The sequence below is a fragment of the Carassius gibelio genome, chromosome B3, assembly GCF_023724105.1.
Source record: "Carassius gibelio isolate Cgi1373 ecotype wild population from Czech Republic chromosome B3, carGib1.2-hapl.c, whole genome shotgun sequence".
Classification (NCBI taxonomy): Eukaryota; Metazoa; Chordata; class Actinopteri; order Cypriniformes; family Cyprinidae; genus Carassius; species Carassius gibelio.
Window position 1 is genome coordinate 49,414,092 of NC_068398.1, and position 26,852 is coordinate 49,440,943.

Genomic DNA, 26,852 nt, shown 5'->3' on the forward strand with positions numbered 1-26,852 from the left:
AATACAGATTGAACGAGCAGAGCTCTTGTCCAACAGCCTGAAAGGCTACTAGTTCAGCCAACTCATCAAACGTTCCAGGTATGGAGTTCTGTCCCGCTGTGTGAATACAGTTTGCAAACTCCGACAGCATGTGATTGGAAAGCCAATTTGGTGGCATTTTGTGGCGCTCCAAGAGGGAGATTTGATCAGGACCTCCCTAGACCACACAGGCCTCCACCACCCGGAAAACAAAACACGAACACTCCGCGTACACGCCACAGCAAACTTGAGCTGACGCAAACATTCACTCAGCACCCTTTGTCTTCTTTTAACACTAGACGACTCGCAAAGCTGTTCACTCTCAAAAGGGGCTACGGACGCTGCTCCACGCATGCTAAATTCTGCGCTTGCCGACATGGCTGCGAAAAGCTTCCTTCGTCCCTGGGTGGGCTCGAACCACCATCCTTTCGGTTAACAGCCGAACGCGCTAGCCTATTGCGCCACAGAGACTGACGGTGCATGCTCGTATGGGTAATGGTCAAAAAAGAATTCGAAGCTGGGCGCGTCTCACAGGATGGCTGCAGCACTGGTCCTGCGACAGCAAATTGAGGTCAAGAGAACGACACCCGTTGGGAGGGGCCAGAGAGAGCCAAAGGACACGCCCAACGTGGGGCTCGAACCCACGACCCTGAGATTAAGAGTCTCATGCTCTACCGACTGAGCTAGCCGGGCTGCGGTGGTCGAAAGATCAAGGCTGACCGCTGTTTTGATAAGTGCCAAACATTTCATGCGCAAAACGGAGCCTCGCTTCCAACACAGGCTTGACGAAACATCTCACGGGTAAGGTTGGACTCAAGCCTAGCGTTAGGTTTAGAGCAGTGGCGTCCCAACTCGATCCTGGAGGTTCCTTGTCCTGCCGAGTTTGGATCCAAGCACAAAGAAACACACCTGAAGCTGTGTGTTGCAGGCAGGTCTGATGGAGCTGGCTGGAGCGAAACTCTACCTGACAGGGGCCCTCCAGGACAGAGTTTGGACACCCCTGGCTTAGACTGTTCTCTGTTTGTTTTAGCCAGGCCTGTTGCTGGGGAATACAGATTGAAGGAGCAGAGCTCTTGTCCAACAGCCTGAAAGGCTACTAGTTCAGCCAACTCATCAAACGTTCCAGGTATGGAGTTCTGTCCCGCTGTGTGAATACAGTTTGCAAACTCCGACAGCATGTGATTGGAAAGCCAATTTGGTGGCATTTTGTGGCGCTCCAAGAGGGAGATTTGATCAGGACCTCCCTAGACCACACAGGCCTCCACCACCCGGAAAACAAAACACGAACACTCCGCGTACACGCCACAGCAAACTTGAGCTGACGCAAACATTCACTCAGCACCCTTTGTCTTCTTTTAACACTAGACGACTCGCAAAGCTGTTCACTCTCAAAAGGGGCTACGGACGCTGCTCCACGCATGCGTCAGTGGACACGTTTGCTAAATTCTGCGCTTGCCGACATGGCTGCGAAAAGCTTCCTTCGTCCCTGGGTGGGCTCGAACCACCATCCTTTCGGTTAACAGCCGAACGCGCTAGCCTATTGCGCCACAGAGACTGACGGTGCATGCTCGTATGGGTAACGGTCAAAAAAGAATTCGAAGCTGGGCGCGTCTCACAGGATGGCTGCAGCACTGGTCCTGCGACAGCAAATTGAGGTCAAAAGAACGACACCCGTTGGGAGGGGCCAGAGAGAGCCAAAGGACACGCCCAACATGGGGCTCGAACCCACGACCCTGAGATTAAGAGTCTCATGCTCTACCGACTGAGCTAGCCGGGCTGCGGTGGTCGAAAGATCAAGGCTGACCGCTGTTTTGATAAGTGCCAAACATTTCATGCGCAAAACGGAGCCTCGCTTCCAACACAGGCTTGACGAAACATCTCACGGGTAAGGTTGGACTTAAGCCTAGCGTTAGGTTTAGAGCAGTGGCGTCCCAACTCGATCCTGGAGGTTCCTTGTCCTGCCGAGTTTGGATCCAAGCACAAAGAAACACACCTGAAGCTGTGTGTTGCAGGCAGGTCTGATGGAGCTGGCTGGAGCGAAACTCTACCTGACAGGGGCCCTCCAGGACAGAGTTTGGACACCCCTGGCTTAGACTGTTCTCTGTTTGTTTTAGCCACGCCTGTTGCTGGGGAATACAGATTGAAGGAGCAGAGCTCTTGTCCAACAGCCTGAAAGGCTACTAGTTCAGCCAACTCATCAAACGTTCCAGGTATGGAGTTCTGTCCCGCTGTGTGAATACAGTTTGCAAACTCCGACAGCATGTGATTGGAAAGCCAATTTGGTGGCATTTTGTGGCGCTCCAAGAGGGAGATTTGATCAGGACCTCCCTAGACCACACAGGCCTCCACCACCCGGAAAACAAAACACGAACACTCCGCGTACACGCCACAGCAAACTTGAGCTGACGCAAACATTCACTCAGCACCCTTTGTCTTCTTTTAACACTAGACGACTCGCAAAGCTGTTCACTCTCAAAAGGGGCTACGGACGCTGCTCCACGCATGCGTCAGTGGACACGTTTGCTAAATTCTGCGCTTGCCGACATGGCTGCGAAAAGCTTCCTTCGTCCCTGGGTGGGCTCGAACCACCATCCTTTCGGTTAACAGCCGAACGCGCTAGCCTATTGCGCCACAGAGACTGACGGTGCATGCTCGTATGGGTAACGTTCAAAAAAGAATTCGAAGCTGGGCGCGTCTCACAGGATGGCTGCAGCACTGGTCCTGCGACAGCAAATTGAGGTCAAGAGAACGACACCCGTTGGGAGGGGCCAGAGAGAGCCAAAGGACACGCCCAACGTGGGGCTCGAACCCACGACCCTGAGATTAAGAGTCTCATGCTCTACCGACTGAGCTAGCCGGGCTGCGGTGGTCGAAAGATCAAGGCTGACCGCTGTTTTGATAAGTGCCAAACATTTCATGCGCAAAACGGAGCCTCGCTTCCAACACAGGCTTGACGAGACATCTCACGGGTAAGGTTGGACTTAAGCCTAGCGGTAGGTTTAGAGCAGTGGCGTCCCAACTCGATCCTGGAGGTTCCTTGTCCTGCCGAGTTTGGATCCAAGCACAAAGAAACACACCTGAAGCTGTGTGTTGCAGGCAGGTCTGATGGAGCTGGCTGGAGCGAAACTCTACCTGACAGGGGCCCTCCAGGACAGAGTTTGGACACCCCTGGCTCAGACTGTTCTCTGTTTGTTTTAGCCACGCCTGTTGCTGGGGAATACAGATTGAACGAGCAGAGCTCTTGTCCAACAGCCTGAAAGGCTACTAGTTCAGCCAACTCATCAAACGTTCCAGGTATGGAGTTCTGTCCCGCTGTGTGAATACAGTTTGCAAACTCCGACAGCATGTGATTGGAAAGCCAATTTGGTGGCATTTTGTGGCGCTCCAAGAGGGAGATTTGATCAGGACCTCCCTAGACCACACAGGCCTCCACCACCCGGAAAACAAAACACGAACACTCCGCGTACACGCCACAGCAAACTTGAGCTGACGCAAACATTCACTCAGCACCCTTTGTCTTCTTTTAACACTAGACGACTCGCAAAGCTGTTCACTCTCAAAAGGGGCTACGGACGCTGCTCCACGCATGCTAAATTCTGCGCTTGCCGACATGGCTGCGAAAAGCTTCCTTCGTCCCTGGGTGGGCTCGAACCACCATCCTTTCGGTTAACAGCCGAACGCGCTAGCCTATTGCGCCACAGAGACTGACGGTGCATGCTCGTATGGGTAACGGTCAAAAAAGAAATCGAAGCTGGGCGCCTCTCACAGGATGGCTGCAGCACTGGTCCTGCGTCAGCAAATTGAGGTCAAGAGAACGACACCCATTGGGAGGGGCCAGAGAGAGCCAAAGGACACGCCCAACGTGGGGCTCGAACCCACGACCCTGAGATTAAGAGTCTCATGCTCTACCGACTGAGCTAGCCGGGCTGCGGTGGTCGAAAGATCAAGGCTGACCGCTGTTTTGATAAGTGCCAAACATTTCATGCGCAAAACGGAGCCTCGCTTCCAACACAGGCTTGACGAAACATCTCACGGGTAAGGTTGGACTTAAGCCTAGCGTTAGGTTTAGAGCAGTGGCGTCCCAACTCGATCCTGGAGGTTCCTTGTCCTGCCGAGTTTGGATCCAAGCACAAAGAAACACACCTGAAGCTGTGTGTTGCAGGCAGGTCTGATGGAGCTGGCTGGAGCGAAACTCTACCTGACAGGGGCCCTCCAGGACAGAGTTTGGACACCCCTGGCTTAGACTGTTCTCTGTTTGTTTTAGCCAGGCCTGTTGCTGGGGAATACAGATTGAAGGAGCAGAGCTCTTGTCCAACAGCCTGAAAGGCTACTAGTTCAGCCAACTCATCAAACGTTCCAGGTATGGAGTTCTGTCCCGCTGTGTGAATACAGTTTGCAAACTCCGACAGCATGTGATTGGAAAGCCAATTTGGTGGCATTTTGTGGCGCTCCAAGAGGGAGATTTGATCAGGACCTCCCTAGACCACACAGGCCTCCACCACCCGGAAAACAAAACACGAACACTCCGCGTACACGCCACAGCAAACTTGAGCTGACGCAAACATTCACTCAGCACCCTTTGTCTTCTTTTAACACTAGACGACTCGCAAAGCTGTTCACTCTCAAAAGGGGCTACGGACGCTGCTCCACGCATGCGTCAGTGGACACGTTTGCTAAATTCTGCGCTTGCCGACATGGCTGCGAAAAGCTTCCTTCGTCCCTGGGTGGGCTCGAACCACCATCCTTTCGGTTAACAGCCGAACGCGCTAGCCTATTGCGCCACAGAGACTGACGGTGCATGCTCGTATGGGTAACGTTCAAAAAAGAATTCGAAGCTGGGCGCGTCTCACAGGATGGCTGCAGCACTGGTCCTGCGACAGCAAATTGAGGTCAAGAGAACGACACCCGTTGGGAGGGGCCAGAGAGAGCCAAAGGACACGCCCAACGTGGGGCTCGAACCCACGACCCTGAGATTAAGAGTCTCATGCTCTACCGACTGAGCTAGCCGGGCTGCGGTGGTCGAAAGATCAAGGCTGACCGCTGTTTTGATAAGTGCCAAACATTTCATGCGCAAAACGGAGCCTCGCTTCCAACACAGGCTTGACGAAACATCTCACGGGTAAGGTTGGACTTAAGCCTAGCGTTAGGTTTAGAGCAGTGGCGTCCCAACTCGATCCTGGAGGTTCCTTGTCCTGCCGAGTTTGGATCCAAGCACAAAGAAACACACCTGAAGCTGTGTGTTGCAGGCAGGTCTGATGGAGCTGGCTGGAGCGAAACTCTACCTGACAGGGGCCCTCCAGGACAGAGTTTGGACACCCCTGGCTTAGACTGTTCTCTGTTTGTTTTAGCCAGGCCTGTTGCTGGGGAATACAGATTGAAGGAGCAGAGCTCTTGTCCAACAGCCTGAAAGGCTACTAGTTCAGCCAACTCATCAAACGTTCCAGGTATGGAGTTCTGTCCCGCTGTGTGAATACAGTTTGCAAACTCCGACAGCATGTGATTGGAAAGCCAATTTGGTGGCATTTTGTGGCGCTCCAAGAGGGAGATTTGATCAGGACCTCCCTAGACCACACAGGCCTCCACCACCCGGAAAACAAAACACGAACACTCCGCGTACACGCCACAGCAAACTTGAGCTGACGCAAACATTCACTCAGCACCCTTTGTCTTCTTTTAACACTAGACGACTCGCAAAGCTGTTCACTCTCAAAAGGGGCTACGGACGCTGCTCCACGCATGCGTCAGTGGACACGTTTGCTAAATTCTGCGCTTGCCGACATGGCTGCGAAAAGCTTCCTTCGTCCCTGGGTGGGCTCGAACCACCATCCTTTCGGTTAACAGCCGAACGCGCTAGCCTATTGCGCCACAGAGACTGACGGTGCATGCTCGTATGGGTAACGTTCAAAAAAGAATTCGAAGCTGGGCGCGTCTCACAGGATGGCTGCAGCACTGGTCCTGCGACAGCAAATTGAGGTCAAGAGAACGACACCCGTTGGGAGGGGCCAGAGAGAGCCAAAGGACACGCCCAACGTGGGGCTCGAACCCACGACCCTGAGATTAAGAGTCTCATGCTCTACCGACTGAGCTAGCCGGGCTGCGGTGGTCGAAAGATCAAGGCTGACCGCTGTTTTGATAAGTGCCAAACATTTCATGCGCAAAACGGAGCCTCGCTTCCAACACAGGCTTGACGAGACATCTCACGGGTAAGGTTGGACTTAAGCCTAGCGGTAGGTTTAGAGCAGTGGCGTCCCAACTCGATCCTGGAGGTTCCTTGTCCTGCCGAGTTTGGATCCAAGCACAAAGAAACACACCTGAAGCTGTGTGTTGCAGGCAGGTCTGATGGAGCTGGCTGGAGCGAAACTCTACCTGACAGGGGCCCTCCAGGACAGAGTTTGGACACCCCTGGCTCAGACTGTTCTCTGTTTGTTTTAGCCACGCCTGTTGCTGGGGAATACAGATTGAACGAGCAGAGCTCTTGTCCAACAGCCTGAAAGGCTACTAGTTCAGCCAACTCATCAAACGTTCCAGGTATGGAGTTCTGTCCCGCTGTGTGAATACAGTTTGCAAACTCCGACAGCATGTGATTGGAAAGCCAATTTGGTGGCATTTTGTGGCGCTCCAAGAGGGAGATTTGATCAGGACCTCCCTAGACCACACAGGCCTCCACCACCCGGAAAACAAAACACGAACACTCCGCGTACACGCCACAGCAAACTTGAGCTGACGCAAACATTCACTCAGCACCCTTTGTCTTCTTTTAACACTAGACGACTCGCAAAGCTGTTCACTCTCAAAAGGGGCTACGGACGCTGCTCCACGCATGCTAAATTCTGCGCTTGCCGACATGGCTGCGAAAAGCTTCCTTCGTCCCTGGGTGGGCTCGAACCACCATCCTTTCGGTTAACAGCCGAACGCGCTAGCCTATTGCGCCACAGAGACTGACGGTGCATGCTCGTATGGGTAACGGTCAAAAAAGAAATCGAAGCTGGGCGCCTCTCACAGGATGGCTGCAGCACTGGTCCTGCGTCAGCAAATTGAGGTCAAGAGAACGACACCCATTGGGAGGGGCCAGAGAGAGCCAAAGGACACGCCCAACGTGGGGCTCGAACCCACGACCCTGAGATTAAGAGTCTCATGCTCTACCGACTGAGCTAGCCGGGCTGCGGTGGTCGAAAGATCAAGGCTGACCGCTGTTTTGATAAGTGCCAAACATTTCATGCGCAAAACGGAGCCTCGCTTCCAACACAGGCTTGACGAAACATCTCACGGGTAAGGTTGGACTTAAGCCTAGCGTTAGGTTTAGAGCAGTGGCGTCCCAACTCGATCCTGGAGGTTCCTTGTCCTGCCGAGTTTGGATCCAAGCACAAAGAAACACACCTGAAGCTGTGTGTTGCAGGCAGGTCTGATGGAGCTGGCTGGAGCGAAACTCTACCTGACAGGGGCCCTCCAGGACAGAGTTTGGACACCCCTGGCTTAGACTGTTCTCTGTTTGTTTTAGCCAGGCCTGTTGCTGGGGAATACAGATTGAAGGAGCAGAGCTCTTGTCCAACAGCCTGAAAGGCTACTAGTTCAGCCAACTCATCAAACGTTCCAGGTATGGAGTTCTGTCCCGCTGTGTGAATACAGTTTGCAAACTCCGACAGCATGTGATTGGAAAGCCAATTTGGTGGCATTTTGTGGCGCTCCAAGAGGGAGATTTGATCAGGACCTCCCTAGACCACACAGGCCTCCACCACCCGGAAAACAAAACACGAACACTCCGCGTACACGCCACAGCAAACTTGAGCTGACGCAAACATTCACTCAGCACCCTTTGTCTTCTTTTAACACTAGACGACTCGCAAAGCTGTTCACTCTCAAAAGGGGCTACGGACGCTGCTCCACGCATGCTAAATTCTGCGCTTGCCGACATGGCTGCGAAAAGCTTCCTTCGTCCCTGGGTGGGCTCGAACCACCATCCTTTCGGTTAACAGCCGAACGCGCTAGCCTATTGCGCCACAGAGACTGACGGTGCATGCTCGTATGGGTAACGGTCAAAAAAGAATTCGAAGCTGGGCGCGTCTCACAGGATGGCTGCAGCACTGGTCCTGCGACAGCAAATTGAGGTCAAGAGAACGACACCCGTTGGGAGGGGCCAGAGAGAGCCAAAGGACACGCCCAACGTGGGGCTCGAACCCACGACCCTGAGATTAAGAGTCTCATGCTCTACCGACTGAGCTAGCCGGGCTGCGGTGGTCGAAAGATCAAGGCTGACCGCTGTTTTGATAAGTGCCAAACATTTCATGCGCAAAACGGAGCCTCGCTTCCAACACAGGCTTGACGAAACATCTCACGGGTAAGGTTGGACTTAAGCCTAGCGTTAGGTTTAGAGCAGTGGCGTCCCAACTCGATCCTGGAGGTTCCTTGTCCTGCCGAGTTTGGATCCAAGCACAAAGAAACACACCTGAAGCTGTGTGTTGCAGGCAGGTCTGATGGAGCTGGCTGGAGCGAAACTCTACCTGACAGGGGCCCTCCAGGACAGAGTTTGGACACCCCTGGCTTAGACTGTTCTCTGTTTGTTTTAGCCAGGCCTGTTGCTGGGGAATACAGATTGAAGGAGCAGAGCTCTTGTCCAACAGCCTGAAAGGCTACTAGTTCAGCCAACTCATCAAACGTTCCAGGTATGGAGTTCTGTCCCGCTGTGTGAATACAGTTTGCAAACTCCGACAGCATGTGATTGGAAAGCCAATTTGGTGGCATTTTGTGGCGCTCCAAGAGGGAGATTTGATCAGGACCTCCCTAGACCACACAGGCCTCCACCACCCGGAAAACAAAACACGAACACTCCGCGTACACGCCACAGCAAACTTGAGCTGACGCAAACATTCACTCAGCACCCTTTGTCTTCTTTTAACACTAGACGACTCGCAAAGCTGTTCACTCTCAAAAGGGGCTACGGACGCTGCTCCACGCATGCGTCAGTGGACACGTTTGCTAAATTCTGCGCTTGCCGACATGGCTGCGAAAAGCTTCCTTCGTCCCTGGGTGGGCTCGAACCACCATCCTTTCGGTTAACAGCCGAACGCGCTAGCCTATTGCGCCACAGAGACTGACGGTGCATGCTCGTATGGGTAACGGTCAAAAAAGAATTCGAAGCTGGGCGCGTCTCACAGGATGGCTGCAGCACTGGTCCTGCGACAGCAAATTGAGGTCAAGAGAACGACACCCGTTGGGAGGGGCCAGAGAGAGCCAAAGGACACGCCCAACATGGGGCTCGAACCCACGACCCTGAGATTAAGAGTCTCATGCTCTACCGACTGAGCTAGCCGGGCTGCGGTGGTTGAAAGATCAAGGCTGACCACTGTTTTGATAAGTGCCAAACATTTCATGCGCAAAACGGAGCCTCGCTTCCAACACAGGCTTGACGAAACATCTCACGGGTAAGGTTGGACTTAAGCCTAGCGTTAGGTTTAGAGCAGTGGCGTCCCAACTCGATCCTGGAGGTTCCTTGTCCTGCCGAGTTTGGATCCAAGCACAAAGAAACACACCTGAAGCTGTGTGTTGCAGGCAGGTCTGATGGAGCTGGCTGGAGCGAAACTCTACCTGACAGGGGCCCTCCAGGACAGAGTTTGGACACCCCTGGCTTAGACTGTTCTCTGTTTGTTTTAGCCACGCCTGTTGCTGGGGAATACAGATTGAAGGAGCAGAGCTCTTGTCCAACAGCCTGAAAGGCTACTAGTTCAGCCAACTCATCAAACGTTCCAGGTATGGAGTTCTGTCCCGCTGTGTGAATACAGTTTGCAAACTCCGACAGCATGTGATTGGAAAGCCAATTTGGTGGCATTTTGTGGCGCTCCAAGAGGGAGATTTGATCAGGACCTCCCTAGACCACACAGGCCTTCACCACCCGGAAAACAAAACACGAACACTCCGCGTACACGCCACAGCAAACTTGAGCTGACGCAAACATTCACTCAGCACCCTTTGTCTTCTTTTAACACTAGACGACTCGCAAAGCTGTTCACTCTCAAAAGGGGCTACGGACGCTGCTCCACGCATGCTAAATTCTGCGCTTGCCGACATGGCTGCGAAAAGCTTCCTTCGTCCCTGGGTGGGCTCGAACCACCATCCTTTCGGTTAACAGCCGAACGCGCTAGCCTATTGCGCCACAGAGACTGACGGTGCATGCTCGTATGGGTAACGGTCAAAAAAGAATTCGAAGCTGGGCGCGTCTCACAGGATGGCTGCAGCACTGGTCCTGCGACAGCAAATTGAGGTCAAGAGAACGACACCCGTTGGGAGGGGCCAGAGAGAGCCAAAGGACACGCCCAACGTGGGGCTCGAACCCACGACCCTGAGATTAAGAGTCTCATGCTCTACCGACTGAGCTAGCCGGGCTGCGGTGGTCGAAAGATCAAGGCTGACCGCTGTTTTGATAAGTGCCAAACATTTCCTGCGCAAAACGGAGCCTCGCTTCCAACACAGGCTTGACGAAACATCTCACGGGTAAGGTTGGACTTAAGCCTAGCGGTAGGTTTAGAGCAGTGGCGTCCCAACTCGATCCTGGAGGTTCCTTGTCCTGCCGAGTTTGGATCCAAGCACAAAGAAACACACCTGAAGCTGTGTGTTGCAGGCAGGTCTGATGGAGCTGGCTGGAGCGAAACTCTACCTGACAGGGGCCCTCCAGGACAGAGTTTGGACACCCCTGGCTTAGACTGTTCTCTGTTTGTTTTAGCCACGCCTGTTGCTGGGGAATACAGATTGAAGGAGCAGAGCTCTTGTCCAACAGCCTGAAAGGCTACTAGTTCAGCCAACTCATCAAACGTTCCAGGTATGGAGTTCTGTCCCGCTGTGTGAATACAGTTTGCAAACTCCGACAGCATGTGATTGGAAAGCCAATTTGGTGGCATTTTGTGGCGCTCCAAGAGGGAGATTTGATCAGGACCTCCCTAGACCACACAGGCCTCCACCACCCGGAAAACAAAACACGAACACTCCGCGTACACGCCACAGCAAACTTGAGCTGACGCAAACATTCACTCAGCACCCTTTGTCTTCTTTTAACACTAGACGACTCGCAAAGCTGTTCACTCTCAAAAGGGGCTACGGACGCTGCTCCACGCATGCGTCAGTGGACACGTTTGCTAAATTCTGCGCTTGCCGACATGACTGCGAAAAGCTTCCTTCGTCCCTGGGTGGGCTCGAACCACCATCCTTTCGGTTAACAGCCGAACGCGCTAGCCTATTGCGCCACAGAGACTGACGGTGCATGCTCGTATGGGTAACGTTCAAAAAAGAATTCGAAGCTGGGCGCGTCTCACAGGATGGCTGCAGCACTGGTCCTGCGACAGCAAATTGAGGTCAAGAGAACGACACCCGTTGGGAGGGGCCAGAGAGAGCCAAAGGACACGCCCAACGTGGGGCTCGAACCCACGACCCTGAGATTAAGAGTCTCATGCTCTACCGACTGAGCTAGCCGGGCTGCGGTGGTCGAAAGATCAAGGCTGACCGCTGTTTTGATAAGTGCCAAACATTTCATGCGCAAAACGGAGCCTCGCTTCCAACACAGGCTTGACGAGACATCTCACGGGTAAGGTTGGACTTAAGCCTAGCGGTAGGTTTAGAGCAGTGGCGTCCCAACTCGATCCTGGATGTTCCTTGTCCTGCCGAGTTTGGATCCAAGCACAAAGAAACACACCTGAAGCTGTGTGTTGCAGGCAGGTCTGATGGAGCTGGCTGGAGCGAAACTCTACCTGACAGGGGCCCTCCAGGACAGAGTTTGGACACCCCTGGCTCAGACTGTTCTCTGTTTGTTTTAGCCACGCCTGTTGCTGGGGAATACAGATTGAACGAGCAGAGCTCTTGTCCAACAGCCTGAAAGGCTACTAGTTCAGCCAACTCATCAAACGTTCCAGGTATGGAGTTCTGTCCCGCTGTGTGAATACAGTTTGCAAACTCCGACAGCATGTGATTGGAAAGCCAATTTGGTGGCATTTTGTGGCGCTCCAAGAGGGAGATTTGATCAGGACCTCCCTAGACCACACAGGCCTCCACCACCCGGAAAACAAAACACGAACACTCCGCGTACACGCCACAGCAAACTTGAGCTGACGCAAACATTCACTCAGCACCCTTTGTCTTCTTTTAACACTAGACGACTCGCAAAGCTGTTCACTCTCAAAAGGGGCTACGGACGCTGCTCCACGCATGCGTCAGTGGACACGTTTGCTAAATTCTGCGCTTGCCGACATGGCTGCGAAAAGCTTCCTTCGTCCCTGGGTGGGCTCGAACCACCATCCTTTCGGTTAACAGCCGAACGCGCTAGCCTATTGCGCCACAGAGACTGACGGTGCATGCTCGTATGGGTAACGGTCAAAAAAGAATTCGAAGCTGGGCGCGTCTCACAGGATGGCTGCAGCACTGGTCCTGCGACAGCAAATTGAGGTCAAGAGAACGACACCCGTTGGGAGGGGCCAGAGAGAGCCAAAGGACACGCCCAACGTGGGGCTCGAACCCACGACCCTGAGATTAAGAGTCTCATGCTCTACCGACTGAGCTAGCCGGGCTGCGGTGGTCGAAAGATCAAGGCTGACCGCTGTTTTGATAAGTGCCAAACATTTCATGCGCAAAACGGAGCCTCGCTTCCAACACAGGCTTGACGAAACATCTCACGGGTAAGGTTGGACTTAAGCCTAGCGGTAGGTTTAGAGCAGTGGCGTCCCAACTCGATCCTGGAGGTTCCTTGTCCTGCCGAGTTTGGATCCAAGCACAAAGAAACACACCTGAAGCTGTGTGTTGCAGGCAGGTCTGATGGAGCTGGCTGGAGCGAAACTCTACCTGACAGGGGCCCTCCAGGACAGAGTTTGGACACCCCTTGCTTAGACTGTTCTCTGTTTGTTTTAGCCACGCCTGTTGCTGGGGAATACAGATTGAAGGAGCAGAGCTCTTGTCCAACAGCCTGAAAGGCTACTAGTTCAGCCAACTCATCAAACGTTCCAGGTATGGAGTTCTGTCCCGCTGTGTGAATACAGTTTGCAAACTCCGACAGCATGTGATTGGAAAGCCAATTTGGTGGCATTTTGTGGCGCTCCAAGAGGGAGATTTGATCAGGACCTCCCTAGACCACACAGGCCTCCACCACCCGGAAAACAAAACACGAACACTCCGCGTACACGCCACAGCAAACTTGAGCTGACGCAAACATTCACTCAGCACCCTTTGTCTTCTTTTAACACTAGACGACTCGCAAAGCTGTTCACTCTCAAAAGGGGCTACGGACGCTGCTCCACGCATGCGTCAGTGGACACGTTTGCTAAATTCTGCGCTTGCCGACATGGCTGCGAAAAGCTTCCTTCGTCCCTGGGTGGGCTCGAACCACCATCCTTTCGGTTAACAGCCGAACGCGCTAGCATATTGCGCCACAGAGACTGACGGTGCATGCTCGTATGGGTAACGTTCAAAAAAGAATTCGAAGCTGGGCGCGTCTCACAGGATGGCTGCAGCACTGGTCCTGCGACAGCAAATTGAGGTCAAGAGAACGACACCCGTTGGGAGGGGCCAGAGAGAGCCAAAGGACACGCCCAACGTGGGGCTTGAACCCACGACCCTGAGATTAAGAGTCTCATGCTCTACCGACTGAGCTAGCCGGGCTGCGGTGGTCGAAAGATCAAGGCTGACCGCTGTTTTGATAAGTGCCAAACATTTCATGCGCAAAACGGAGCCTCGCTTCCAACACAGGCTTGACGAGACATCTCACGGGTAAGGTTGGACTTAAGCCTAGCGGTAGGTTTAGAGCAGTGGCGTCCCAACTCGATCCTGGAGGTTCCTTGTCCTGCCGAGTTTGGATCCAAGCACAAAGAAACACACCTGAAGCTGTGTGTTGCAGGCAGGTCTGATGGAGCTGGCTGGAGCGAAACTCTACCTGACAGGGGCCCTCCAGGACAGAGTTTGGACACCCCTGGCTCAGACTGTTCTCTGTTTGTTTTAGCCACGCCTGTTGCTGGGGAATACAGATTGAACGAGCAGAGCTCTTGTCCAACAGCCTGAAAGGCTACTAGTTCAGCCAACTCATCAAACGTTCCAGGTATGGAGTTCTGTCCCGCTGTGTGAATACAGTTTGCAAACTCCGACAGCATGTGATTGGAAAGCCAATTTGGTGGCATTTTGTGGCGCTCCAAGAGGGATATTTGATCAGGACCTCCCTAGAACACACAGGCCTCCACCACCCGGAAAACAAAACACGAACACTCCGCGTACACGCCACAGCAAACTTGAGCTGACGCAAACATTCACTCAGCACCCTTTGTCTTCTTTTAACACTAGACGACTCGCAAAGCTGTTCACTCTCAAAAGGGGCTACGGACGCTGCTCCACGCATGCTAAATTCTGCGCTTGCCGACATGGCTGCGAAAAGCTTCCTTCGTCCCTGGGTGGGCTCGAACCACCATCCTTTCGGTTAACAGCCGAACGCGCTAGCCTATTGCGCCACAGAGACTGACGGTGCATGCTCGTATGGGTAACGTTCAAAAAAGAATTCGAAGCTGGGCGCGTCTCACAGGATGGCTGCAGCACTGGTCCTGCGACAGCAAATTGAGGTCAAGAGAACGACACCCGTTGGGAGGGGCCAGAGAGAGCCAAAGGACACGCCCAACGTGGGGCTCGAACCCACGACCCTGAGATTAAGAGTCTCATGCTCTACCGACTGAGCTAGCCGGGCTGCGGTGGTCGAAAGATCAAGGCTGACCGCTGTTTTGATAAGTGCCAAACATTTCATGCGCAAAACGGAGCCTCGCTTCCAACACAGGCTTGACGAGACATCTCACGGGTAAGGTTGGACTTAAGCCTAGCGGTAGGTTTAGAGCAGTGGCGTCCCAACTCGATCCTGGAGGTTCCTTGTCCTGCCGAGTTTGGATCCAAGCACAAAGAAACACACCTGAAGCTGTGTGTTGCAGGCAGGTCTGATGGAGCTGGCTGGAGCGAAACTCTACCTGACAGGGGCCCTCCAGGACAGAGTTTGGACACCCCTGGCTCAGACTGTTCTCTGTTTGTTTTAGCCACGCCTGTTGCTGGGGAATACAGATTGAACGAGCAGAGCTCTTGTCCAACAGCCTGAAAGGCTACTAGTTCAGCCAACTCATCAAACGTTCCAGGTATGGAGTTCTGTCCCGCTGTGTGAATACAGTTTGCAAACTCCGACAGCATGTGATTGGAAAGCCAATTTGGTGGCATTTTGTGGCGCTCCAAGAGGGAGATTTGATCAGGACCTCCCTAGAACACACAGGCCTCCACCACCCGGAAAACAAAACACGAACACTCCGCGCACACGCCACAGCAAACTTGAGCTGACGCAAACATTCACTCAGCACCCTTTGTCTTCTTTTAACACTAGACGACTCGCAAAGCTGTTCACTCTCAAAAGGGGCTACGGACGCTGCTCCACGCATGCGTCAGTGGACACGTTTGCTAAATTCTGCGCTTGCCGACATGGCTGCGAAAAGCTTCCTTCGTCCCTGGGTGGGCTCGAACCACCATCCTTTCGGTTAACAGCCGAACGCGCTAGCCTATTGCGCCACAGAGACTGACGGTGCATGCTCGTATGGGTAACGGTCAAAAAAGAATTCAAAGCTGGGCGCGTCTCACAGGATGGCTGCAGCACTGGTCCTGCGTCAGCAAATTGAGGTCAAGAGAACGACACCCGTTGGGAGGGGCCAGAGAGAGCCAAAGGACACGCCCAACGTGGGGCTCGAACCCACGACCCTGAGATTAAGAGTCTCATGCTCTACCGACTGAGCTAGCCGGGCTGCGGTGGTCGAAAGATCAAGGCTGACCGCTGTTTTGATAAGTGCCAAACATTTCATGCGCAAAACGGAGCCTCGCTTCCAACACAGGCTTGACGAAACATCTCACGGGTAAGGTTGGACTTAAGCCTAGCGGTAGGTTTAGAGCAGTGGCGTCCCAACTCGATCCTGGAGGTTCCTTGTCCTGCCGAGTTTGGATCCAAGCACAAAGAAACACACCTGAAGCTGTGTGTTGCAGGCAGGTCTGATGGAGCTGGCTGGAGCGAAACTCTACCTGACAGGGGCCCTCCAGGACAGAGTTTGGACACCCCTGGCTTAGACTGTTCTCTGTTTGTTTTAGCCACGCCTGTTGCTGGGGAATACAGATTGAACGAGCAGAGCTCTTGTCCAACAGCCTGAAAGGCTACTAGTTCAGCCAACTCATCAAACGTTCCAGGTATGGAGTTCTGTCCCGCTGTGTGAATACAGTTTGCAAACTCCGACAGCATGTGATTGGAAAGCCAATTTGGTGGCATTTTGTGGCGCTCCAAGAGGGAGATTTGATCAGGACCTCCCTAGACCACACAGGCCTCCACCACCCGGAAAACAAAACACGAACACTCCGCGTACACGCCACAGCAAACTTGAGCTGACGCAAACATTCACTCAGCACCCTTTGTCTTCTTTTAACACTAGACGACTCGCAAAGCTGTTCACTCTCAAAAGGGGCTACGGACGCTGCTCCACGCATGCTAAATTCTGCGCTTGCCGACATGGCTGCGAAAAGCTTCCTTCGTCCCTGGGTGGGCTCGAACCACCATCCTTTCGGTTAACAGCCGAACGCGCTAGCCTATTGCGCCAAAGCTGGGGAACAATAGTCTGTTAAGGGGGGGGAAGAAATGGAAGGAGAAAAAGGGGAAAAAATGAGGGAAAAAGAGGAAAAAAATGAGGAAAAAGGGAAGGAAAGGGAATTTTATGCCTCTACCATCAAAAGTGATGTTTTAGGAAGTGTATGCTTGCAATCAATTATTTTTAAAACATTTTTTCCCCTATTTTCCTATACATTTCAATGGGAGAAAGGTTGATCACCAGGTCGCCGGTTCGAATCCCACTGTTGCCAGAAATCGAAGTTGTAACTTAATGCTGTAAATCGCCATTTTTCATCAGTAAAAGTCACACAAAGCATGTCCACATTAATGAAATTAGTTATGAAATGACAAATGAGCATTTTATTAATTCTATATCACTGACTGTGGATATTATATTCACTTTTCTGAGCTTTGGTACATATAGTTTGAATATATTTCTGCTCCAATAATTTTCTAAAAAAGTAAAAAATAGTAAATTTATTTCTGAAAGAATCCTCAAATTTCTATGACCTTTGAATGATACTGTATAAAAGTAAAACATACAAAAAATGTGTTATTCATGACAAAACTTTTATTTTTCAATTTCAAGTCATAGCCAATTATTGTAATTCCTTGAATCACTCACATTTTTTTTCTTCAAGTTATAATGTTGCATATGCAAAAGAACAGAAAACAGATAAATACAATACAAATACAAATAAAATAATATTTAAGACTTGTGCATTCATTGCAAGTGCAAAAGAACGGAAAGCACAGACCATTAAACAAATATAAAGCTTTAAAATGTACATGGCTCTTGTTTAGGCTGTGAGTGCAAAATAACAGAGAACACAAATACAAACAATACACATGATTAAATCTTTAAAATATGAATGACTCTTGTGAATTCTTTAAAAAATGCAAAAGCACAAAAAAAACCTATACACATAAATAAAATGTTATAAAACTTTTTAAATGTCAATGGCTCTTTTACATTAAATAAATAAAGCTCAAGTTCCTATGTCTCTTGTGCAAAAAAAAAAAATAATAAAAAACCTTTTGGGAAAGGAACTATATACATATATAAATCTTTAAAATATTAATGACTACTCTTGTGCATTCTTTGAAAGTGCAAAAGCACAACAACAACAACAAAAAACTACACACATAAATAAAACATAATAAAACTTTCCACGTCAATTGCTTTGTGCAAAGAAAAACAAACAAAAAATGTGAAAAGAACTATATACATATATAAATTTTAAAAATATGAATGACTACTCTTGTGCATTCTTTGAAAGTGCAAAATGCAAAAGCACAAAAAAACTACACGCATAAATAAAACGTAATAAAACTTTCCACATGTCAATGGCTTTGTGCAAAGAAAAACAAACAAAAAAATGGGAAAAGAACTATATACATATATAAATCTTAAAAATATTAATGACTACTCTTGTGCATTCTTTGAAAGTGCAAAAGCACAAAAAAACTATATACATAAATAAAACGTAATAAAACTTTTCACACGTCAATGGCTTTGTAAAAAACAACCACAACAACAACAACAACAAAATATGGGAAAATAACTATATACATATATAAATCTTAAAATCAAAGATCAGTTTCTCTTTTTTTTTTTCATTTAGTTTTTTTTATATCCTCCAACCACTGCTCCTTTGGCACAGTCTCTACAGAGGGGCAGTAAATAATGCCCTTGTATTGGCTATGCCCAGTCTCCGCTGTCCTGAACTGCCCGCATTTTTTGCACGTGTTGTGCTGTACTTTGCGTGTCAGCTTCCGTACTGGGGCAGCGGGAGGGGCAGAAGAGAGGATGGTCATAGGCGCCTGTGGAGCAGCAACTAGGAATGGCCCTGTAAGTCCCTGAGAGGCCATTGGCGTCAGCCACACCAGTTGAGCACCTGGAGGTGGAGCAGGAAAGAGTTGCCGCTGGGTTTGAGGTCTCTCAGCTGGCGGTGACAAAACCGCTGGGGCTGGAAGTACTTTCCTCTTCCTCTTTGTTTGTGCCTGGCCCACGGTGCTACTGGGCAGGTGGTATTGGTGAGCTGGGCCTGGTTGGGGGGGTGCAGACGGGGGACGCACATTGGCAGGTAGCAGAGGGTCAGCCGCCACAGACAAGCGGCTAGGCAGTTGCAGCCCTTGCATTAATACTGCACTGTCCTGCCTTTTAACTCTTTTATTGTGCCACTGAACCAGTGTTGTGTGGCTTACATCCACCAGCTGCAGGGTGGTCTGCTGCATAACAGCAGCATTGGCCAGAATGCGCTGCCTGATTTTCTTGTAGTCCTCCAAGATGAGGACCCACCTGGACACTGTGCTTGTCCCCTTCTTTTTTGGGCTTTTATGGATGGCACAGAGCTTAACAAAAATGGTCTCTATCAGGCGACAACAATCTGGCCACTGGGCAAGTGGTGCTGTGGTGGTGAGTGCGTGCCTCTTCACACTTTCCACCCCTGGAGTGAACTCCTGCCTCTTTTTGGGGGACCTGAACCTCCCTGTGTCCAGCCTGCTCTGGTGTCTGGCAGCAAACACCACCCTTTGCTTATCAAAATCAAGCAGGTTCTGCCAAAGAGCAACTATATTGCTCACCTACGTAGAGAGAACAGATAATACATGGCATATGAGAAAACAAAACATGTGCAAGTGTTAACATATAACAGGTCAAGGAGGGAAAGTAGAGAAACTTGAATGTTCCATACCTGCTGGTTGGTGAGGACGAGAGAGGGCTGGTCCCTAAGCTCCACCAGATACTCTGCTAGGCTGTCGACTCTGTCCATGCCTGGCAGACCAACACTATCCAAAGCCTGAAAAAATACAAGCAAAACAAAATCAAAAATCAAAATGTGCAACATTACGAGGACGGTTAAGTGGGGAAAAAAAATAACAAATACATATATACATATTTCTTTTTGTTGAGAAGCATAAACTGCAAGTTAAGTTTTATGTGTATGTCTTACAAAACAATCTGTTCTCAGATTTTATAAGAATCATTTTGATATTTGTAATACAAAACTAATATTCACTGCTCCTTTATTTTTTTCAGCAAAATATAAATACGTTGATTCAGTAAAATCAGATGATTTCCTGTTCAAAAGAATGTGACTGAATATTAGGGAATTGTGGCTCTGTTTACTTATGGTGTCATTAGCAATCCAGTCACATATATAAATCAGTATTAATGCACATATAACAAGATATTTACATACCACAGACTCATCAGGAGATGCTGATGCACCTGGTGTGGAGGAGGCAGCAGCCAGGGTGGAGGAGGCAGCAGGCTGGATGGAGGCAGCAGCCAGGGTGGAGGAGGCAGCAGGCTGAGTGGAGACAGCAGCCAGGGTGGAGGAGGCAGCAGGCTGGGTGAAGGAGGCAGCAGGATGGATGGAGGCAGCAGCCAGGGTGGAGGAGGCAGCAGGCTGGGTGAAGGAGGCAGCAGGCTGGATGGAGGCAGCAGCCAGGGTGGAGGAGGCAGCAGGCTGGGTGAAGGAGGCAGCAGGATGGATGGAGGCAGCAGCCAGGGTGGAGGAGGCAGCAGGCTGGGTGAAGGAGGCAGCAGGCTGGATGGAGGCAGCAGCCAGGGTGGAGGAGGCAGCAGGCTGGGTGAAGGAGGCAGCAGGCTGGATGGAGGCAGCAGCCAGGGTGGAGGAGGCAGCAGGCTGGATGGAGGCAGCAGCCAGGGTGGAGGAGGCAGCAGGCTGAGTGGAGACAGCAGCCAGGGTGGAGGAGGCAGCAGGCTGGGTGAAGGAGGCAGCAGGCTGGATGGAGGCAGCAGCCAGGGTGGAGGAGGCAGCAGGCTGGATGGAGGCAGCAGCCAGGGTGGAGGAGGCAGCAGGCTGGGTGAAGGCAGCAGCCAGGCTGGAGGAGGCAGCAGGCTGGATGGAGGCAGCAGCCAGGGTGGAGGAGGCAGCAGGCTGGGTGGAGGCAGCAGGCAGGGTGGAGGAGGCAGCAGGCAGGGTGGAGGAGAGAGACTCAGAGGAGGGCACAAAATGGGAGGAGACAGAGAAGCTTGGGTCATCGGTAAGACTTGACACAGTAATGTCATGGTCTTCCCCGAAGCCCTCATCTTCTTCATCCTCGCCTTCATCCACATCCTCCAGCATGTTCTCTGTCTCTTCTGAGTCAGGGTCCACCACCAGGGGCTGTCCGGTCTGACTCAGCAGGTAGTCAACACCAAGCAGCTCTCCTATTGAAAAAAATATAAGGACACACAAACATACAGGACTTGTCAAAAATTACACATTACTGTTTTTCATGTTTTTGAAAGAAGACTCTTATGCTCATCAATCCTGCATTTATTCGATTAAATAAAGAAATACAGTAAACAACAGTTATACTGTGAAATGGTACTACGGCTTAAAATAGCTCTTTTCTATTTTAATATACCTTAAAATGTAATTTATTTCTGTGATTGAATTTTCAGCATGATTACTCCAGTCTTCAGAGTCACAGGATCCTTCAAAAATCAGTCTAATTTGCTGATTTATTATCAATGTTGAAAACACTTGTGCTGCTTTTTATATAATATGTGCTACTTTCTTGAATATTCATTAATTAAAAAAAAGTTAAATAAACAACAGCAGTAGAAATGCATTATAGCATTATAAAGTACCGTTCAAAAGTTTGGGGTGAGTACATTTGTGTTCTTTTTTTTTTTGTTTTTAAGAAATTAATACTGGTATTCAGCAAGGATGTTAGATAAATGATGTTCTTTTTAAAAGTTTATTCAGCAATGAACAATGAAAAACATAATAAAAAAATATATATAAAGGGATGACATACCAGTGTATTCAGCAGGTGGCCTGAAAGTTGGCACAAAAGGCCGACCAAACACCTTCAGGCTGTTGGTGTTGACGCAGTGGGCCATATCCCCGGAGTAGGTGAGAAGGGATGCTGGTTTGCTGGTCACTGATGCAGCCGCCCGATCCTGATTCCACCTATTCAAGCCTTCTAGCAGGTAAAGCTGGAAATTCAGTGCATTTGCACTGGTTCCTAGAAGGAGAAAAAAATACACCAATAAAAATTACAAGCCTCGCGATATGAATAACAGAAATTGAAATTATTTCAAGCATCATACATGTGAGACACCAACCTGGAATGAACCTGTTTAGGTGGCAGTGAAAAGACTCCAGGGATGTGGACCCTCTGGCACACCGATATTTAGTCAGGGTGACCCCTGCCTTTGTGGTGGTGCCTACCTCAGTGTATAGAGGCACACCCGGTACATCCTGGATGCACTTGACATGGCGTTTCTGCACACGCCAGATGTGCTCCATGCGCACCTCTTCCAGCAGTGGGACACCCATAAGGTCCCTCCCATTTGCACCACCCAGCTCCTGCAGCAGTCTCTCAATGAGTTGGATGGTGGCCTCCTCACCTCGTGTCCTCCTGCGGCAGTAAAGACTTAGCTCCTTTTTACTGATGCTCTTGTCCACCAGGTTGTCAGTCAGAGCTGGCACACCCTCCTGCATCAGCTGTTTTTTCTTTGCCTGCCGCAACAGGCTGAGGTCTTCAGCATCCCACTCAAAGATGCAGGCAGACAGGCATCCCATGAAGGTGGGGTAGAGGGGATGGGCATCGGTGGTGCAGCCCACGGCCATCCTCCTCATGAAGTGCCAGATGTCCAGACGTATCTGAAGGTCTGGCCACTTGCCGAACCTGGTCTGCAGCTTGCTTGTTGCTCCCTCACTCACACAGCAGCCACAGTCCACATAAAGCAGCACCGGTGGTGGAATGGCAGCCTGGCGGTACCGCTCCATTACACCGGTCACCATCCTGTCCAGTCCCGGCCCTTCTTGCACTGACAGCACACTGGTCACTATCTGGCCAACCTCATTTCCAATGGAGGTTAACCAGAGTGCTGTCCCCCGTCCATGGCCAGCCAGCTTCTTTGTGATCTGGAATTTACAAATGTAATAAGACATTTGTGGTGTAACGTTAGCAATAACAATAATATTAATGTCTATCAGACGGTATTTATGAACATTACAGAACAGTTAAATATTTTTTTTTACCTTTTTTGTGGAATCCATCTTTAAGATTTTGCCATAGATGGATGTGATGCTGGCCTTTATGTGTCCAATTCTGGAGAGGATATCCCTGCCGTACACTGAGAGCAGCCAACGACTGGTGGGGATCTCAATTGGCTCTGGAGGCTCCTGGCAGACCACCGGAGAAAGGCTGGGTCGATCGACAAAGTCAGCACACTCCCCAAGATAGTGTGCCAACCGATTTAACCATTCCTCCCCATGGTTCTCTTTCAACTGCCGCACCAAACGAGCTGGGCTGTTGCCCAGTGTCCGGTCCCGAAGCAGCCTAATGACACGGATGTCACAGGCATACCTGAAATCGCACATTGTTGCTGTGATCAGTTAAATGTTCTTTAGTCCTCACAATAACCATCTTTAGACTACTGTACTCACTTGCGGGTCAGGATCAGCCGGAACATTTTCTGGTGCGGCAGGTCAAGCTGGTCCCGGACAGTCTGGCTAGTGGACAGATAGTTCAGAGAACACACAGTGCACCTGAGTGTCTCTGTCACCATGACATAGTACCTATCGATGTCCAGAACCTTCCGTGCTCTTTTATGGACACCATAGCCTGTCAGGTTCTTGCCACAAGCTGGACAGAAAACATTCACCTTCCACAGGTGGTAGGGCATCCACACCATCAACCGATGGGTGAAGAACCGGTCAGGTGTAGGTGTCTGGTGATAAATGAGAGCTGGGACAGGCGGCTCGTACCACAGCTTCAAATCTGGCCGCAGCTTGCCAGCGTGGAAAATAGTGCTGGCAATCCACCTCTGGTCCTGCACAGGGATGGTCTTGGGCCATTCACCTGGCAGCCAGAAAGAAGCTGGGGCCCCACTGGCTGGCTGGACTCCTCCAGGCTCCTCCTGTATGGAAGACAAGTTGTTATTCCATTAAATGTTGCACTACTTTATATCATAGCCTGTTCTATAAATAGAAGCCGCTGCACTCACAGAGGATGGAGATGGGCTGGGGGTCATCACAAAGGATGGAGCGGGAGAGGTGCTGGGAGGAGAAGGCCTAGCTGTTCCTTCAGAGGACGGAGGAGAGGGACTGGTGGTCTTCACAGAAGACAGAGAAGGGGTGGAGCTCCTCACAGAGGATAGAGGGGTGGAGGCAGTCCTCACTGATGAAGGAGGAGAGGGGCTGGGAAGAGAAGATGAGGATGCAGAGGGTGTAGGAGAGGGGCTGGGGGTCCTCCGATCCACTAAGTTGGGTTTAAGCATTGTCGACTTTGACCCACCAAAGCGTGACTTATTGAACTTAAAAAGAAAAAACAAAGTTAATTGATATCATGTTCATTACATAATTTTTTCTAGCCCAAACATATACATAAATCTATCCTATCAAACAAATACACAACGATTCTAATTAGACATTACTTGATTAAAGAGAAAATATTCACCATAGTCAAATTTAGAGGAGGCCTCAGGAATGAGGGTTGGGCAGAAGCAGCCGCTTCAGGAGCCGTATCAGAAGCAGCAGGAGGTGGAGCAGAAGAGTGAGTGGCAGTGGCAGTGGCAGACTGCTAATACAACCACCAAAGGGCATAAAATATAGTGAAATGGCATAACAACATTTTAATGGATATGTGATGATACATCAAATGTCATTACCTTATTAATGTGGAATCCACAATTGCAGGCCATGGAGCCTCCAAAGAGGGTGGTCTGCCCATGGGCCTGCATGGGGCATTTCTCAATCTGAAAAGATAATAATCATTGTTTACTTTACTAACTTGTCTGAACTATTGTCAGGTGATCTGCATACTACATACTATATAATGAATGAATGATAACTTTGCTTTACCTTCTGGTAGAGGTCATACCACTTGCGTTGCCTTGGGGCTGGTCTGTTGCCTTCTCCAGAAGGCCAAACCCCACAGCGGGCAAAAGTCCTCAACCTGGCCATCCACTCGCCGTCTCCCATGGCCTTGTGGCTTTTTGGCTTAGTGCTCATCTACACACAAAATGGTTTCATTCATAATTCCTATTTAAATGTTAGGTTGGCATAAGTGATTGTTAAAAAGAGAGGCTCGAATACTTGGAAAAAATAAGGGTGTGCAATAAGTCCTAAATCTAACTTCAGGATTTGAGAAATTATTTCACAACAGCTACATATGTCAATATAGTTATTTTTGTTATTTGATTATAATTTAAATGAGAACAAAGAAGTAAATTACAAATAATAGGACAAATACATTAGTAACAAATACAGCAGTAATAATAATAATACAACAATGTAATAAGAAATACTTAGTTTCCATCTACACACACAATGTAAAAACATGGATTTCATTCATAATGCTTATTTAAAATAAATAAATAAATGTATGTAATGTTAGGTTAGCATCAGTGATTGTAAAAAAAAGAGACACTCAAATACTAGGAAAATTTAAGCAATTATTTCACAACAGCTACATATCTTAATATAGTTATTTTTGTTATTTGATTTTTATTTAAATAGAAAAAGAAGACAATTACAAACAAGAGGACAAATACATTAGTAATAATAATAGAACAATAAGAAATACTAGAGAAATTGCATAAAATGTCAAATTAAAACACTGCATAGTCTTCACTCTCTCAGATATGAACTGTTCCTTTTTAAAGCAGTAAGCGTTTTTATTTTTATTCTTCTTTGTTTTAAATGAATGACAGACAGGGACTAAATTAGGCTGCCGCACTGAATGCACGGACCCAATTTACTGATACACATCCGGTTTTCAAACAAAAGATTTATTTAAGTCTATTTATTATATTCATTTATTCAACACGTAAACACAGTTGGGTATTTTGACGTAATGGTGTGTCTTTTTGACCATTCAAGTGCAATAAACCGTCACAGAAAAACAGAATTCGCGAACAAAGCCGCCGCTCCTTTCTTATTCTCTGCATACTGCGCTTTATAACTTAATTTGACATCAAGCAAGCAAATTCCGTTCTTTATTTATATTCATTAAAACACATTCAATCTTACATTATGTGCCAATAACTGTAAGCGGTAATAATGCATACAGCGAAATAAACGATTGAACAAAATCCCTAACGGTCCACTCGTTATATCATCGTTAAGATATAAGTCATCATATCGCCCACAACAACGACCAATTAAGCACACGGTAAACGGAAACAAAGAAAAAATATTACTTACATTGTTCGATGAGAAGAAATACTATCTATCAAATTGCTCGATGATAATTTTGAAGTGCGCGCTCGTCCGAATAGACTCCGTCACCAGTGTCGTCACCCAAACTGACAGAGCAGCGATTGGCTCTCATAGCTCACTATGGAGAGCGGCACAGCGATTGGTGCCTGAAAGCTCACAATGGCGAGCGAGCTCAGCGATTGGCTCTCTTCCAGTCTGACAATGACAGCCGATCCTGATCCAGGTAGCGCCACAGAGACTGACGGTGCATGCTCGTATGGGTAACGTTCAAAAAAGAATTCGAAGCTGGGCGCGTCTCACAGGATGGCTGCAGCACTGGTCCTGCGACAGCAAATTGAGGTCAAGAGAACGACACCCGTTGGGAGGGGCCAGAGAGAGCCAAAGGACACGCCCAACGTGGGGCTCGAACCCACGACCCTGAGATTAAGAGTCTCATGCTCTACCGACTGAGCTAGCCGGGCTGCGGTGGTCGAAAGATCAAGGCTGACCGCTGTTTTGATAAGTGCCAAACATTTCATGCGCAAAACGGAGCCTCGCTTCCAACACAGGCTTGACGAGACATCTCACGGGTAAGGTTGGACTTAAGCCTAGCGGTAGGTTTAGAGCAGTGGCGTCCCAACTCGATCCTGGAGGTTCCTTGTCCTGCCGAGTTTGGATCCAAGCACAAAGAAACACACCTGAAGCTGTGTGTTGCAGGCAGGTCTGATGGAGCTGGCTGGAGCGAAACTCTACCTGACAGGGGCCCTCCAGGACAGAGTTTGGACACCCCTGGCTCAGACTGTTCTCTGTTTGTTTTAGCCACGCCTGTTGCTGGGGAATACAGATTGAACGAGCAGAGCTCTTGTCCAACAGCCTGAAAGGCTACTAGTTCAGCCAACTCATCAAACGTTCCAGGTATGGAGTTCTGTCCCGCTGTGTGAATACAGTTTGCAAACTCCGACAGCATGTGATTGGAAAGCCAATTTGGTGGCATTTTGTGGCGCTCCAAGAGGGAGATTTGATCAGGACCTCCCTAGAAC

At 49.7% G+C, this 26,852-nt stretch overlaps 31 non-coding genes across 31 annotated transcripts; all 31 read right to left on the bottom strand.

The window, feature by feature from the left end:
- Positions 1-415: 415 nt before the first annotated feature.
- trnan-guu (transfer RNA asparagine (anticodon GUU)) lies at positions 416-489 on the bottom strand. The gene has a single exon. It is a non-coding gene; the product is annotated as a tRNA-Asn (tRNA).
- A 149-nt stretch (positions 490-638) lies between these two features.
- trnak-cuu (transfer RNA lysine (anticodon CUU)) lies at positions 639-711 on the bottom strand. The gene has a single exon. It is a non-coding gene; the product is annotated as a tRNA-Lys (tRNA).
- Positions 712-1,499: 788 nt separating this feature from the next.
- On the bottom strand, positions 1,500-1,573 carry trnan-guu (transfer RNA asparagine (anticodon GUU)). The gene has a single exon. It is a non-coding gene; the product is annotated as a tRNA-Asn (tRNA).
- A 149-nt stretch (positions 1,574-1,722) lies between these two features.
- On the bottom strand, positions 1,723-1,795 carry trnak-cuu (transfer RNA lysine (anticodon CUU)). The gene has a single exon. It is a non-coding gene; the product is annotated as a tRNA-Lys (tRNA).
- A 788-nt stretch (positions 1,796-2,583) lies between these two features.
- On the bottom strand, positions 2,584-2,657 carry trnan-guu (transfer RNA asparagine (anticodon GUU)). Its single transcript has one exon. It is a non-coding gene; the product is annotated as a tRNA-Asn (tRNA).
- Positions 2,658-2,806: 149 nt separating this feature from the next.
- trnak-cuu (transfer RNA lysine (anticodon CUU)) lies at positions 2,807-2,879 on the bottom strand. Its single transcript has one exon. It is a non-coding gene; the product is annotated as a tRNA-Lys (tRNA).
- Positions 2,880-3,649: 770 nt separating this feature from the next.
- On the bottom strand, positions 3,650-3,723 carry trnan-guu (transfer RNA asparagine (anticodon GUU)). The gene has a single exon. It is a non-coding gene; the product is annotated as a tRNA-Asn (tRNA).
- A 149-nt stretch (positions 3,724-3,872) lies between these two features.
- Positions 3,873-3,945, bottom strand: trnak-cuu (transfer RNA lysine (anticodon CUU)). Its single transcript has one exon. It is a non-coding gene; the product is annotated as a tRNA-Lys (tRNA).
- A 788-nt stretch (positions 3,946-4,733) lies between these two features.
- trnan-guu (transfer RNA asparagine (anticodon GUU)) lies at positions 4,734-4,807 on the bottom strand. The gene has a single exon. It is a non-coding gene; the product is annotated as a tRNA-Asn (tRNA).
- A 149-nt stretch (positions 4,808-4,956) lies between these two features.
- trnak-cuu (transfer RNA lysine (anticodon CUU)) lies at positions 4,957-5,029 on the bottom strand. The gene has a single exon. It is a non-coding gene; the product is annotated as a tRNA-Lys (tRNA).
- A 788-nt stretch (positions 5,030-5,817) lies between these two features.
- Positions 5,818-5,891, bottom strand: trnan-guu (transfer RNA asparagine (anticodon GUU)). Its single transcript has one exon. It is a non-coding gene; the product is annotated as a tRNA-Asn (tRNA).
- Positions 5,892-6,040: 149 nt separating this feature from the next.
- Positions 6,041-6,113, bottom strand: trnak-cuu (transfer RNA lysine (anticodon CUU)). Its single transcript has one exon. It is a non-coding gene; the product is annotated as a tRNA-Lys (tRNA).
- Positions 6,114-6,883: 770 nt separating this feature from the next.
- trnan-guu (transfer RNA asparagine (anticodon GUU)) lies at positions 6,884-6,957 on the bottom strand. The gene has a single exon. It is a non-coding gene; the product is annotated as a tRNA-Asn (tRNA).
- Positions 6,958-7,106: 149 nt separating this feature from the next.
- trnak-cuu (transfer RNA lysine (anticodon CUU)) lies at positions 7,107-7,179 on the bottom strand. The gene has a single exon. It is a non-coding gene; the product is annotated as a tRNA-Lys (tRNA).
- A 770-nt stretch (positions 7,180-7,949) lies between these two features.
- On the bottom strand, positions 7,950-8,023 carry trnan-guu (transfer RNA asparagine (anticodon GUU)). The gene has a single exon. It is a non-coding gene; the product is annotated as a tRNA-Asn (tRNA).
- Positions 8,024-8,172: 149 nt separating this feature from the next.
- Positions 8,173-8,245, bottom strand: trnak-cuu (transfer RNA lysine (anticodon CUU)). Its single transcript has one exon. It is a non-coding gene; the product is annotated as a tRNA-Lys (tRNA).
- Positions 8,246-9,033: 788 nt separating this feature from the next.
- Positions 9,034-9,107, bottom strand: trnan-guu (transfer RNA asparagine (anticodon GUU)). Its single transcript has one exon. It is a non-coding gene; the product is annotated as a tRNA-Asn (tRNA).
- Positions 9,108-9,256: 149 nt separating this feature from the next.
- Positions 9,257-9,329, bottom strand: trnak-cuu (transfer RNA lysine (anticodon CUU)). Its single transcript has one exon. It is a non-coding gene; the product is annotated as a tRNA-Lys (tRNA).
- Positions 9,330-10,099: 770 nt separating this feature from the next.
- On the bottom strand, positions 10,100-10,173 carry trnan-guu (transfer RNA asparagine (anticodon GUU)). The gene has a single exon. It is a non-coding gene; the product is annotated as a tRNA-Asn (tRNA).
- Positions 10,174-10,322: 149 nt separating this feature from the next.
- On the bottom strand, positions 10,323-10,395 carry trnak-cuu (transfer RNA lysine (anticodon CUU)). The gene has a single exon. It is a non-coding gene; the product is annotated as a tRNA-Lys (tRNA).
- A 788-nt stretch (positions 10,396-11,183) lies between these two features.
- Positions 11,184-11,257, bottom strand: trnan-guu (transfer RNA asparagine (anticodon GUU)). Its single transcript has one exon. It is a non-coding gene; the product is annotated as a tRNA-Asn (tRNA).
- Positions 11,258-11,406: 149 nt separating this feature from the next.
- trnak-cuu (transfer RNA lysine (anticodon CUU)) lies at positions 11,407-11,479 on the bottom strand. Its single transcript has one exon. It is a non-coding gene; the product is annotated as a tRNA-Lys (tRNA).
- Positions 11,480-12,267: 788 nt separating this feature from the next.
- trnan-guu (transfer RNA asparagine (anticodon GUU)) lies at positions 12,268-12,341 on the bottom strand. Its single transcript has one exon. It is a non-coding gene; the product is annotated as a tRNA-Asn (tRNA).
- Positions 12,342-12,490: 149 nt separating this feature from the next.
- On the bottom strand, positions 12,491-12,563 carry trnak-cuu (transfer RNA lysine (anticodon CUU)). The gene has a single exon. It is a non-coding gene; the product is annotated as a tRNA-Lys (tRNA).
- A 788-nt stretch (positions 12,564-13,351) lies between these two features.
- trnan-guu (transfer RNA asparagine (anticodon GUU)) lies at positions 13,352-13,425 on the bottom strand. Its single transcript has one exon. It is a non-coding gene; the product is annotated as a tRNA-Asn (tRNA).
- A 149-nt stretch (positions 13,426-13,574) lies between these two features.
- trnak-cuu (transfer RNA lysine (anticodon CUU)) lies at positions 13,575-13,647 on the bottom strand. The gene has a single exon. It is a non-coding gene; the product is annotated as a tRNA-Lys (tRNA).
- A 770-nt stretch (positions 13,648-14,417) lies between these two features.
- trnan-guu (transfer RNA asparagine (anticodon GUU)) lies at positions 14,418-14,491 on the bottom strand. The gene has a single exon. It is a non-coding gene; the product is annotated as a tRNA-Asn (tRNA).
- Positions 14,492-14,640: 149 nt separating this feature from the next.
- On the bottom strand, positions 14,641-14,713 carry trnak-cuu (transfer RNA lysine (anticodon CUU)). Its single transcript has one exon. It is a non-coding gene; the product is annotated as a tRNA-Lys (tRNA).
- A 788-nt stretch (positions 14,714-15,501) lies between these two features.
- On the bottom strand, positions 15,502-15,575 carry trnan-guu (transfer RNA asparagine (anticodon GUU)). Its single transcript has one exon. It is a non-coding gene; the product is annotated as a tRNA-Asn (tRNA).
- Positions 15,576-15,724: 149 nt separating this feature from the next.
- On the bottom strand, positions 15,725-15,797 carry trnak-cuu (transfer RNA lysine (anticodon CUU)). Its single transcript has one exon. It is a non-coding gene; the product is annotated as a tRNA-Lys (tRNA).
- Positions 15,798-26,221: 10,424 nt separating this feature from the next.
- trnak-cuu (transfer RNA lysine (anticodon CUU)) lies at positions 26,222-26,294 on the bottom strand. The gene has a single exon. It is a non-coding gene; the product is annotated as a tRNA-Lys (tRNA).
- Positions 26,295-26,852: the final 558 nt, after the last annotated feature.